The 13,251-nt window shown below is 46.8% G+C and overlaps 1 protein-coding gene across 1 annotated transcript in view; it reads left to right on the plus strand.

Moving 5' to 3' along the window:
- The window catches only part of LOC134984372 (zinc finger protein 585A-like), a 131,697-nt gene that overhangs the window by 110,488 nt on the left and 7,958 nt on the right, over nucleotides 1-13,251 (plus strand). The window lies entirely within an intron of this gene.

Genomic DNA, 13,251 nt, shown 5'->3' on the forward strand with positions numbered 1-13,251 from the left:
GAAGCGTGGGGTTCCCCCGATAAGAAACTAGTGATTTCTAAAAAGTTACTAATGGCGTACCCTTTCCCGCCAGAGGACAGGCTACGTTGGGAGACATCCCCTAGGGTGGATTAGGTGCTCACACGCTTGTCAAAAAAGGTGGCACTGCCGTCTCAGGATACGGCCGCCTTAAAGGAGCCTGCTGATAGAAAGCAGGAGGCTATCCTGAAGTCTGTATATACACACTCAGGTACTATACTGAGACCTGCAATTGCTTCAGCATGGATGTGTAGTGCTGCAGCAGCTTGGTCCGATACCCTGTCAGATAATATTGATACCCTAGACAGGGATACTATTTTGCTAACCATAGAGCATATTAAAGACGTAGTCTTATATATGAGAGATGCACAGAGGGATATTTGCCGGCTGCCATCTAGAGTTAATGCAATGTCCATTTCTGCCAGAAGAGTATTATGGACTCGGCAGTGGACAGGTGATGCTGATTCTAAAAGGCGTGAGGAATTGTTTGGGGATGGTCTCTCGGACCTAGTATCCACAGCGACAGCTGGGAAGACGACATTTTTACCTCAGGTTTCCTCACAGCCTACGAAAGCACCGTATTATCAGGTACAGTCCTTTCGGACACAAAAAGGCAAGCGGGTCAGAGGCGCTTCCTTTTTGCCCAGAGGCAGGGGAAGAGGGAAAAAGCTGCACCAGACAGCCAGTTCCCAGGAACAAAAATCCTCCCCCGCTTCCTCTAAGTCCACCGCATGACGCTGGGGCTCCACAGGTGGAGCCAGGTGCGGTGAGGGCGCGTCTCCGGAACTTCAGCGACCAGTGGGTTCGCTCACAGGTGGATCCCTGGGTTCTGCAAGTGGTATCTCAGGGATACAAGCTGGAGTTCGAGTTCACTCCCCCTCGCCGTTACCTCAAATCTGCCTTCCCGGCTGCTCCCAAAGAAAGGGAGGTAGTACTGGACGCTATTCACAAGCTGTAGCTCCAGCAGGTGATAATCAAGGTACCCCCCCCCCCCCCTTCAACAGGGGCGGGGTTACTATTCCACAATGTTTGTGGTACCGAAACCAGACGGTTCGGTGAGACCCATCCTAAATTTAAAATCCTTGAACACTTATATAAGGAAGTTCAAGTTCAAGATGGAATCGCTCAGGGCGGTTATTGCAAGCCTGGAAGAGGGGGATTTTATGGTGTCATTGGACATCAAGGATGCATACCTGCATGTCCCCATTTACCCACCTCACCAGGAGTACCTCAGATTTGTGGTACAGGACTGTCATTACCAATTCCAGACGTTGCCGTTTGGTCTGTCCACGGCACCGAGGGTATTTACCAAGGTAATGGCTGAAATGATGATACTCCTTCGAAAGAAGGGAGTTATAATTATCCCATACTTGGACGATCTCCTGATAAAGGCGAGGTCCAAGGAGCAGTTGCTAGTCAGCGTAGCACTATCTCAGGAAGTGCTGCATAAGCACGGCTGGATTCTGAATATCACAAAGTCGCAGCTGATTCCTGCGACGCGTCTGCTGTTCCTGGGTATGATTCTAGACACAGAACAGAAGAAGGTGTTTGTCCCGGAGAAGAAGGCCCAGGAATGATCATCTCTGGTCAGGGACCTCCTGAAACCAAAACAGGTGTCGGTGCGTCACTGCACGCGAATCCTGGGAAAGATGGTAGCTTCTTACGAAGCGATTCCCTTCGGCAGGTTCCATGCGAGGATCTTCCAGTGGGATCTATTGGACAAGTGGTCCGGATCGCATCTTCAGATGCATCGGTTGATCACACTGTCCCCGAGGGCCAGAGTGTCTCTGCTGTGGTGGCTGCAGTGTGCTCATCTTCTCGAAGGCCGCAGATTCGTCATACAGGACTGGGTCCTGGTGACCACGGATGCAAGCCTCCGAGGTTGGTGGGTAGTCACTCAGGGAAGAAACTTCCAAGGACAATGGTTGAGTCAGGAAACTTCCCTACACATAAATATTCTGGAACTACGGGCCATTTACAATGCCCTGAGTCAAGCAGAATCCCTGCTTCAAAACCAAACGGTGCTGATTCAGTCAGATAACATCATGGCAGTCGCCCATGTAAACAGACAGGGCGGCAGAAGAAGCAGGAGGGCAATGGCAGAAGTTGCAAGGATTCTTCGATGGGCGGAGAATCACGTGATAGCACTGTCAGCAGTGTTCATTCCGGGAGTGGAAAACTGGGAAGCAGACTTTCTCAGCAGACACGACCTCCACCCGGGAGAGTGGGGACTTCATCCAGAAGTCTTAAAGCTGATTGTACACCGGTGGGAACAACCACAGGTGGACATGATGGCGTCCCGCCTCAATAAAAGGCTAAAAAGATATTGCGCCAGGTCAAGGACCCTCAGGCGATAGCTGGGACGCTCTGGCGACACCGTGGGTGTACCAGACGGTTTATGTGTTCCCACCTCTTCCTCGCATACCCAGGGTACTGAGGATAGTAAAAAAGAGAGGAAGAATTCCAGCTGGGTCGATTCCTGAACTTTCTATAGGCAGGGGTGACTATGGGCCTAAAATTGGGGTCCATAAAAGTCCAGATTTCGGCCCTGTCTATTTTCTTTCAGAAAGAACTGGCTTCGCTGCCTGAAGTTCAGACGTTTGTTAAGGGTTTGCTGCATATTCAGCCACCTTTTGTGCCTCCAGTGTGGCACCTTGGGATCTCAACGTGGTGTTGGATTTCCTGAAATCACATTGGTTTGAGCCACTTCAGACCGTGGAGTTAAAATATCTCACGTGGAGGGTGGTCATGCTGTTGGCCTTGGCTTTGGCCAGGCGGGTGTCAGAATTGGCGTCTTTGTCGTTTAAAAGCCCATATCTGATTTTCCCTATGGACAGGGCAGATCTGAGGACTCGTCCCCAGTTTCTCCCTAAGGTGGTATCAGCGTTTCATTTGAACCAACCTATTGTGGTGCCTGCGGCTACTAGGGACTTGGAGGATTCCAAGTTGCTGGACGTAGTCAGGGCCCTGAAAATCTATGTTTCCAGGATAGCTGGAGTCGGAAAGTCTGACTCGCTATTTATCCTGCATGCACCCAACAAGCTGGGTGCTCCTGCTTCGAAGCAGACTATTGCTCGCTGGATCTGTAGCACGATTCAACTTGCACATACCGTGGCTGGACTGCCACATCCTAAATCTGTAAAAGCCCATTCCACAAGGAAGGGGGCTCTTCTTGGGCGGCTGCCCGAGGGAATCTCGGCTTTACAACTTTGCCGAGCTGCTACTTGGTTGGGTTCAAACACGTTGGCAAAATTCTACAAGTTTGATACCCTGGCTGAGGAGGACCTTGAATTGCTCATTCGGTGCTGCAGAGTCATCCGCACTCTCCCGCCCGTTTGGGAGCTTTGGTATAATCCCCATGGTCCTTACGGAGTACCCAGCATACACTAGGACGTCAGAGAAAATTAGAATTTACTCACCGGTAATTCTATTTCTCGTAGTCCGTAGTGGATGCTGGGAACCCGTCCCAAGTGCGGACTCTCTGCAATACATGTATATAGTTATTGCGTAACTAAAGGGTTATTGTTATGAGCCATCTGTTAATGAGGCTCATTATTGTTTCATACTGTTAACTGGGTATAGTTATCACAAGTTGTACGGTGTGATTGGTGTGGCTGGTATGAGTCTTACCCTGGATTCCAAATCCTTTCCTTATTATGTCAGCTCTTCCGGGCACAGTTTCCCTAACTGAGGTCTGGAGGAGGGGCATAGAGGGAGGAGCCAGTGCACACCAGATATAGTACCTAATCTTTCTTTTAAGAGTGCCCAGTCTCCTGCGGAGCCCGTCTATACCCCATGGTCCTTACGGAGTACCCAGCATCCACTACGGACTACGAGAAACAGAATTACCGGTGAGTAAATTCTTATTTTTTCACCTCAGTTTAAACTGACTGTATGCAAATATCATTATAGTGGTTTTTTTTTTGTGTTTTAGGTAGAACGTCTGTCTGATATTAAAACAGAAGACATAGAAGAAGAAGAAGTGACTGATATAAAGGTAGAAGATATAGAGGGAGATGAAGAGACGTATGTGACTGATATAAAGGCAATAGATACAGAGGGAAAAGAAGAGACGTATGTGACTGATATAAAGGCAGAAGATATAGAGGGAGAAGAAGAGACGTATGTGACTGTTATAAAGGCAGAAGATATAGAGGAAGAAGACGAGACGTATGTGACTGATATAAAGGCAGAAGATACAGAGGGAGAAGAAGAGACGTATGTGACTGATATAAAGGCAGAAGATGCAGAGGGAGAAGAAGAGACGTATGTGAGAGGTGATCAGCAGTGTAAGGAGGAGGAGATCCCTACAGATATCAGCACAGGTGAGTAATAAACACTTATTACAGAAGAGAGTCACATATTCTCCTTCCTCAGTCACTACAGCAATCTCTTATCCTACACCCTCCTCTGTCAGTACAAACTAATGAGGGAAATGTATCTGCCCAGTGGGGGAGTCAGGAGCCATCAGCCCCTATTATACTCCTGCTCTCACCCTCACATCATGTCACTATGTGTTACCAGCCCAGAGATCTGACCAGTCTCCTCCCCACACTACCTGGTGTATCTCATACATCAGGAGCCATCAGCCACAATTATACTCCTGCTCTCCCCCTCACATCATGTCACTGTGTTACCAGCCCAGAGATCTGACAAGTCTCCTCCCCACACTCTCTGGTATATCTCATACATCAGTAGGCATCAGCCCCTATTATACTCCTGCTCTCCCCCTCACATCATGTCACTGTGTGTTACCAGCCCAGAGATCTGACCAGTCTCCTCCCCCCACACTCTGGTGTATCTCATACATCAGGAGACATCAGCCCCTATTATACTCCTGCTCTCCCCCTCACATCATGTCACTGTGTGTTACCAGCCCAGAGATCTGACCAGTCTCCTCCCCACACTCTCTGGTGTATCTCATACATCAGGAGCCATCAGCCCCTATTATACTCCTGCTCTCCCCCTCACATCATGTCACTGTGTGTTACCAGCCCAGAGATCTCACCAGTCTCCTCCTTACACTCTCTGGTATATCTCATACATCAGGAGACATCAGCCTCTATTATACTCCTCCTCTCCCCCTCACATCATGTCACTGTGTTACCAGCCCAGAGATCTGACCAGTCTCCCCACACTCTCTGGTGTATCTCATCCATCAGGAGACATCATCCCCTATTATACTCCTGCTCTCCCCCTCACATCATGTCACTGTGTGTCACCAGCCCAGAGACCTGACCAGTCTCCTCCCCACACTCTCTGCTGTATCTCATACATCAGGAGCCATCAGCCTCTATTATCCTCCTGCTCTCCCCTCACATCATGTCACTGTGTGTTACCAGCCCAGAGATCTGACCAGTCTCCTCCCCACACTCTCTGGTGTATCTTATACATCAGGAGCCATCAGCCCCTATTATATTTCTGCTCTCCCCCTCACATCATGACACTGTGTGTTACCAGCCCAGAGATCTGACCAGTCTCCTCCCCACACTCTCTGGTGTGTCTCATACATCAGGAGCCATGAGCCCCTATTATACTCCTGCTCGCCCTTCACATCATGTCACTGTGTGTCACCAGCAGCCATACTGTTTGCTAGCAGTACCTATGCCTATGGTATTACATGCAAGGTATTTCCTGAGAGTATCACTATTAGCACACGCCGGTCTATATATAAACTCCTTTTCTCCTGCAGGGTTCACAGCAGTATCCACAGGATATACATTGGGATATGAAGTAACGTCAGCATACTGGCTCCAATGATCAAAAGCTTTCCGCCTCCCAGAATGCAACGGGCCAGTCCCCTATATCCCTGCTTTCTGGCTTAGGCAATTCAGTTTTTTTGTTGGTGTGGCAGGAGCCGGACAACGATCTTTGGGTTGCTGATTTTGGCAGCCCTAAGCTTATTTCATTTATTTTTATAGTCTTACATTTCTTAAGCGAGTTTTCTGAAAAGCATCTTACACGCACCTCAGAAAGAGTTACTCCAACAACTCCCCGCCAGGTCGCAACAACGCTAACCCACGTGTACAGTGCTGTTTCGGCGGAAGTCTGTGTTGGATGTACTAGCAAGTCCAGCTGACGTTAACAGGCTGTGGCCGGAGCACGGGAAGAAGGTAAGGCGTCAGTTCCGCATAGCGTGGGGGGGGGGGGGGACTACCCAACAGCTGCTGATGCGGCTGCCACCTCGGTACACCAGTGCTAGGTTCCAGGGATCATAGACTCCAGGGATTAGTGTGAGGCCTGGGTCCCTGGGGTTTAAGTCAGCAGTGGGGAGTAAGACGCTCCCCTGGTCACCCCTCCCCCGGTTCATGACCAGTTTCCTCCGAGTTTCCTGCCATGAACTGATTTGCTGCTTCCGTCTGAGATGCTGTGTTTCTAAAGGACCCAATCGCAGCATAGGCGCCTGTGTGACTGGTGCATCGGTCTTCACTTGGGCGTCTATGTTCACTGTTGTGTGCACTTGGAGTTTGTGTAGACTATTTGCGTCTGGATCCACTCAGCGTTCACTAATGTATTGGGTACGAGGAGTTGGATAAGTGCCTGATGCATATGAGTCTGTAAACTATTGCCGTTTCTTTCGCTGTGTGACTGAATACGTTAAGTTTCGTATATAAGGTAATGCAGTAATATGGTTCTCCTACATACTTGAAATGTATCTGTAGTTGATGATGTGCTCATGTTGCTTATTATACTAATGTATAACTTGTGACTGATTGCTAGTGTGATTGCTGACTTTACTATTTCTGTCATGTATACAGATCCTCAGTGCTGGTGCAAGGCAGGGAGGAATCGGATTGCATGTCACTTTAGCAAGCTATTAATTGATTTCAGTCACAAATTGTGTAGTTAACACCATACAAATGTGTGAATTGTTTATCATGTCTAAGAGCAGCAAGGGTGAGGAGGATACACTCTCCACAGCAGCACCAACACTGATTTCATGTTTGTCCTGCAAAGCTGGGTTAACCTCTCAGGATCTGGTGCAGAATGGATTATGTGCAAATTGTTTTAGCTTTCACCAAAGCCTCCTGAATAATCCTAGGCAGGCACACGTTCAGATGGAACCCCCATGGGCTATGTTTGCACAGACATTATTTGGTGTAGCTGAGCGCATAATGCCAGCTCCTATACCAATGATAGGTTACCCTGTTAACCCTTACATGCAACATTCCCCCTGGGTTTTATCACATCCAGTCCAGGAATCTGCAGCCTTTCAACTAAAACGGACTGAAAGGCCTGTGGAAGGTAACATGAAACTACATCTTCACAGTCTACACATGTTTCAGATGGGGACACTTCGGAGGATGAGGATTCCTCACATTCTGGGTCTGCATACAGAGACGAAGATGAAGGTCCCAGCTCAGTGGATATACCTGAGCTAATTAGTGCTGTGAAAGCCTTTCTATCCTTATAGGAGGCAGCAGAGCCCTTTGTTAAAATCCAATGCTCCTGTGTTTAAACATCCCAAAACAGTCAGAACTGAATTTCCGGGGTTAGAACAGCTGACGGAGATTATGCAAGAGGCTTTGGTCACACCCAGTAAGAAGTTTAGAATTTCATGGAAATGGAATTCCCATTATCCTCTTCCAGCTGGGGACTGTTTAAAAAGGGAGTGGCTCCCAAAGTAGATACACATGTCATTCGATTGGTTCGAAAATCTAGATTACCTCTGCCTTCAACATCATTATATGATTGTTACGGATAGAAAAATAGATGTTTTTTTAAAAACAATCTTCTCATTGTCTGGGGTAATTGTAAGACCAGCCATAGCTTCATCCTGGATGGCAAAAGCAGTGGCGGCCTCGGCTGATGCATTGGAGGATGATGTCTCATTGGCATCTAGTGAGCAAAACTCCCATATTGCACATATTAAACAGGCGGCTATGTTTATGGAAGAAGCAGCCTTGGACATGAGTACTATTGTCTCTCAAGCATCAGCCTCAGCAGTAGCAGCTCACAGAGCGGTCTGGCTACGTACATGGAGAGCTGACTCCGAGTCCAAGGAGGTTCTAGAGTCTTTACCTTTTATTGGAGATATTCTTTTTGGTAAAGAATTAAACAGTATTTTGTAGTCAGAGGCAGACTCCAAGAATGTGAAGTTTCCTTCAACCCACAAATCCAAACCTAGGTTTCCAGCTTTTCGGCCCTTTCGGACCCAGGGAAAAGCAAAAGGGAAGGGTTATGGCAAACAGTCCCAATCTGACAAGTCTGGTAAGACTAAAAAGCAATTAGCAGAGGGCCTGCTTCCAAGCCAGAAGATAAACCGTCAGCTTGATGGTGTGGTCCTCCACCTGGGGGACTCCAGGGGGGTGGGAGGCAGACTTCATCATTTTGCACAGATCTGGCAGCAGTCCACCACAGATGCCTGGGAGCAAGAAGCGGTTTCTCATGGTTATGCGTTTGCCTACAAGAAACACCCTCCACAAAGGTTCTTTTGTACCAGCCCATCTTCCGTAGAAACGAAGGCCAGGGCCTTACAACAGGCAGGTCAGAAGTTGCTTCAATCTGGGAGGATAATTCCAATTCCCTGTGCGCGCGCAACAAGGACAAGGTTTCTATTCCAACATGTTTCTAGTTCAGAAGCCAAATTGGTCATTCCGGCCCATACTCAATCTCAAGGTGCTGAACAAGTACATTTGGGTGCCTCTGTTTCATATGGAGACTTTACCTTCCATTATTTTGGCCATGGAGCTGGAGGATTTTATGGTATCCCTTGATATCCAGGATGATTACCTGCATGTTCCTATAGTACCGTTTGCTATCCTCCAACAACACTTTCAGTTTCAGGCCCTACCATTTGGACTGGCTACAGCTCCCAGAGTGTTCACCAAAATTATGATGGTAATGGCGGCTTATCTCCGTCGACAAGGGATAAGGAGTTTTCCATACCTCTACGACCTATTAATCCTGGTGCAGTCTCAGGAATTGCTTCAGTGTCACAGTTGACTCATAAATTGGGCAAAGTTGTCCCTGGTTCCAACGTATGACTCACTTGGGGGCTGTATTGAATTCTGGTCTTCAGAGAGTGTTTTTACCTCTGAACAAAATGACCACAATACAGTCAAGGATTCAGGAGCTGCTACAGAGTCAAAGGGTATCCATTCACGCAGCTATGCGTGTGATGGGATCAATGGTGTCGACATTCGACATGGTGGAGTATGCTAAATTCCAAGTGGAATGGGTTATATCAGACAATAAAAACTCAGACTATGGTCCTTCCTCTGAAAGTACGGAGGTCATTAGCCTGGTGGCTACAGACATCCCATCTGGACAAAGGAAGACCCTTTAGGATCTCAGATTGGGAGGTTCTGACAACGGATGCCAGTCTTCAGGACTGGGGAGCAGTGTCAGAAAAATGTTGCTTCCAGGGGCAGTGGACCAAGGAAGAAAGTTGCCTGCTAATAAATATATTGGAACTTCGGGCCATATATATGGCACTCATTCAGGCAAAGGACTTTCTGCGGGGGAAACCAGTTCAAATTCGCTCGGATAATGCAATGGCAGTAGCGTACCTCAATCATCAGAAACTCGCAGCCAAAAGGCAATGAAGGAGGTGAGTCACACGTTACGGTGGCACTAGGAAGCGGAATTTCTCAGTCGACATGCCATTCATGCAAACGAATATGGCATGCTTATATTCAATGGTGCAGTGCCAGGAAATTTGACCCTAGGTCTTTCAGAGTTCCCAGAGTCCTAGCATTCCTTCAGGCAGCAATAGATAAAGGTCTACAGGTGGCTTCCTTGAGAGTTCAGGAGTCAGCATTGACTGTGTGGTTTCAAAAGAAAAATGCTAACCTGCAGGATGTTTGCACTTTTTTCCAAGGAATGCTTCACATCCAACCTCCATTTGTTCCTCCTACAGTGCCTTGGGATCTAGGTATAGTCCTAAAGGTGCTTCAAATTGCTCTATTTGAACCACTGACGTAAGTGGATCTTAAATGGTTGACAGCTAAGATTCTCTTTCTACTCTGCTATTGCCTCAGCTAGAAGAGTTTTAGATTTCGCGACATTGTTGTGTCGCCCTCTTTTTCTGATATTTCACCCAGACAGAGCGGTTCTCAGAACCAAATCTGGTTATCTTCCTAAGTTGGTGTCTAAATTCCACCTTAACGAAGAAATTGTAGTCCCAGCCTTCCAAGGGCCAGATCTTTCTGCGGGAGATGCATCTTTGGACGTAGTCCGGGCTTTAAGGATCTACGTGGATCGTACCAGTGCCATCAGAAAGACAGACACTCTTCATTTTCTACGGATTTCACGAGAGGATTGGCTGCTGACAAGCAAACACTGGCGAGGTGGCTTCGGATGACGATTCAGAAGCATATTCTCAAGCTGATATCCCTAATCCAGCTAGTGTCTCTGCTCACTCTACTCGTAAGGTAGGTCTGTCATGGGCAGCACAACGTGGTGCTTCAGCAGAACAGATATGTAAGGCAGCCACATGGTCTTCCATTAACACATTCATTAGACATTATGCCTTTGATACCTTTGCCTCTCAGGATGCTGCATTTGGGCAAAGGATTCTCCTTTCCAATCTGGAGCGCCCCCTCCACGAAATTGATTTGGGACATCCCAATGTATATTCTGTGGATATTACTGTGGACCCTACAGGAGAATTATGTAGTTATGGTAGACTTACTGTCGATAACTCTATTTCTCCTTGGTCCACTGTATCCACAGGGATCCCACCCTGACACACCTGATTTGAGGATCCTTACACTTACTAACCTCTTCCTTCTTGTACGGAAGTGTGTGCATGTGTCTTCTTCTCGCCTGATTAGGGCTCTCTATGATGCTCCTGCCTTGAGCTTTGGAAAACAACTGAATTTCCTGAGCCAGGAGGTGGGGATATAGAGGACTGGCCCGTTGTATTCTGGGAGGCCAAAAGCTTTTGATCATTGGTTCCAATCCGCTGACCTCATATCTCAATGTATATCATGTGGATACTGTGGAATTAGGAGAAATAGCGTTATCGACAGTAGGTCTACCATATCTACATATATTTCTGGCATGGTGCGGCTGCTTGCTGGGGCACATGCTCAGGGTTACTCATGCCACATGATACAAAGCTTAGGAAATATCTGGTGCAGCCCCTGTCATGTATCCACATGCTCCTGTAGCAGCCGGCCTCAGGGAATTGGCTAGTGAACGGCTCCTATTACTGAGTTGGCAGCATCTGAGTCTTGCTACCACCGCCTTAGGTATATAATACATTTATTGAGCTTGTGTGTGGGAACCAGCATTCAGAGTCCTGCACATTCCCTGCTGATTACCTGTCCCCTGGCACTTGGATGACGGCCTTCTGATCCATGGCCTTAAGGACACACCAATGGTTCCTAATGGAAGTATCTTCAGGAGCGTCCACGTCTAAGTAGGAGGACAGGGCCTCTTGCAAAAATTCTGGTGCCTTCAGCATCCATTAATATATAATCCTGCAATCTCCAAGGTGGTAAAGGAGGAGTAGCGGGAAAAGGCGACCAGGACCCTATCAGAGGGGTGTGATCAGACCATGAAATTACTGTCGGTAGAAAAATTCAAGTGACCAGGTTCTGGGACACAATGTGATAAATATGGAGACTGACACAGGACATATTATAAAGTATAAGCATTTATTTCTCTAAGTTACAACAATGAGACCTGCAAACAACAAGTTATACTCAGTTACAATAATAGGAAGAACAAATTAGAGTACTCAGCTCTTATCTCAGATGTTTCATGATCTGTCCCAGATGATGGTCATCAATTACGTAGTTTAAACAATATAGTTCAGTCGCCCCCAGGGTCCCCCTTTAATAACATAATTTATCTTATCCTGGACAACTGTCCCTTCACCTACTTATGTATACAATATTCCAAACATCTTACTAGACAGTTTCCATCTGAGATACTGATAGGAAGATATATTTATTATAATCAGCCAGCCTAAAAGCTGTGTATATTCTTCCCACTAATCCTAATAAAATGAACATATATAGAGCAGTGAGGACATACATAAACAAAATGGAGTTACACATGGACAAAATGGCATCTAAAAAGTAGTAAGTAATTGTGAGGATACGGATTCTCAGATCACTCAGGTAAACAGTTTAGTAAAGTGGCAAATGCCCTTTATTGTAAATATACACACACAGTACACTAAAACAGTAACTATCACATGCCAGGATGGTATCTCACTAGATCCCCACAATAGTATAGGATTACAGATGTATGCGGGAGTATCTATATAGCAGAGCCACCAAGTCTGCACTCCCAGGAAAAGCTTGTCATCCAGTGTCCACAATGCGTCCAGACAATCCTCACTCAGCACACTAGCAGCCTCGTCCTCAGTGCACGTCCAGTAGCCTTTTTGAAACGAGAGGATAACAACCATGCTTCTAGGCCTCAGCACACTGGAAGCGCTATCCTACCAGTAGCTATCAGAAGCAATACACCTCATTCCTCTCAGGTCAAGAACTCCACACTCTCTGACCTTCTGGCCAGATCTCACCTCAGAAGAGCCTACTCCTCTTGCCTCCCCTGTCTTTTCATCACACAAGCTGGTCAGTCAGGAGGTCACAGAGGACTGGAGACGAGGTGTCTGGGCTCCTGTACACAATGGGGTGTATAGGATCAGATTACCTGCAGCTCCATACAGAAACTGTTTACTACTGAACCTACTCCTAATCACATCTGATTGTATAGCTAGGGGACTTACATTACAATGATCTGATACTATGTTACTAACACTCTGGCATACAATCACACACATTGCACACAGTATAACCAAATAACCTGCATATTCCTAATATAACAGATAAAACATAACTGTACAATATAATAACACAATACAATACAATATTGCCTAGCATATGACTAATAACATAATGGCGATTAGTGGAGTCCATGGTTAGGACCAGGGCTAGGAAAGTAACCGCGTGTATTTCACCACTGTGCGACACAATGCGCCGGCTGTGTCGTCACACTATCACCCCATAATGAAATATATTAATGCAAGGGATCAATTGTAATGACCTAGAAGAAGGTCTATTCTCTAATATGACCTGTGTATAGCAGAGTAATAAATGTAATCACACACACCTGGATGTCTAATTCTCCGAGTATTATAGAGGTCAGATTCAGCTAATAAAGGGAGCATGAGGAAGCTGAGGAATGGGCGGCATTATTGGTCTGTTCATCAGTAGTGGAGGATCTATCAAGATGAGGGTCTGGAGCAAGAGTAACATCTCCCATAAGGAG

Source organism: Pseudophryne corroboree (assembly GCF_028390025.1).
Source record: "Pseudophryne corroboree isolate aPseCor3 chromosome 3 unlocalized genomic scaffold, aPseCor3.hap2 SUPER_3_unloc_5, whole genome shotgun sequence".
In the NCBI taxonomy this organism is placed as follows: domain Eukaryota; kingdom Metazoa; phylum Chordata; class Amphibia; order Anura; family Myobatrachidae; genus Pseudophryne; species Pseudophryne corroboree.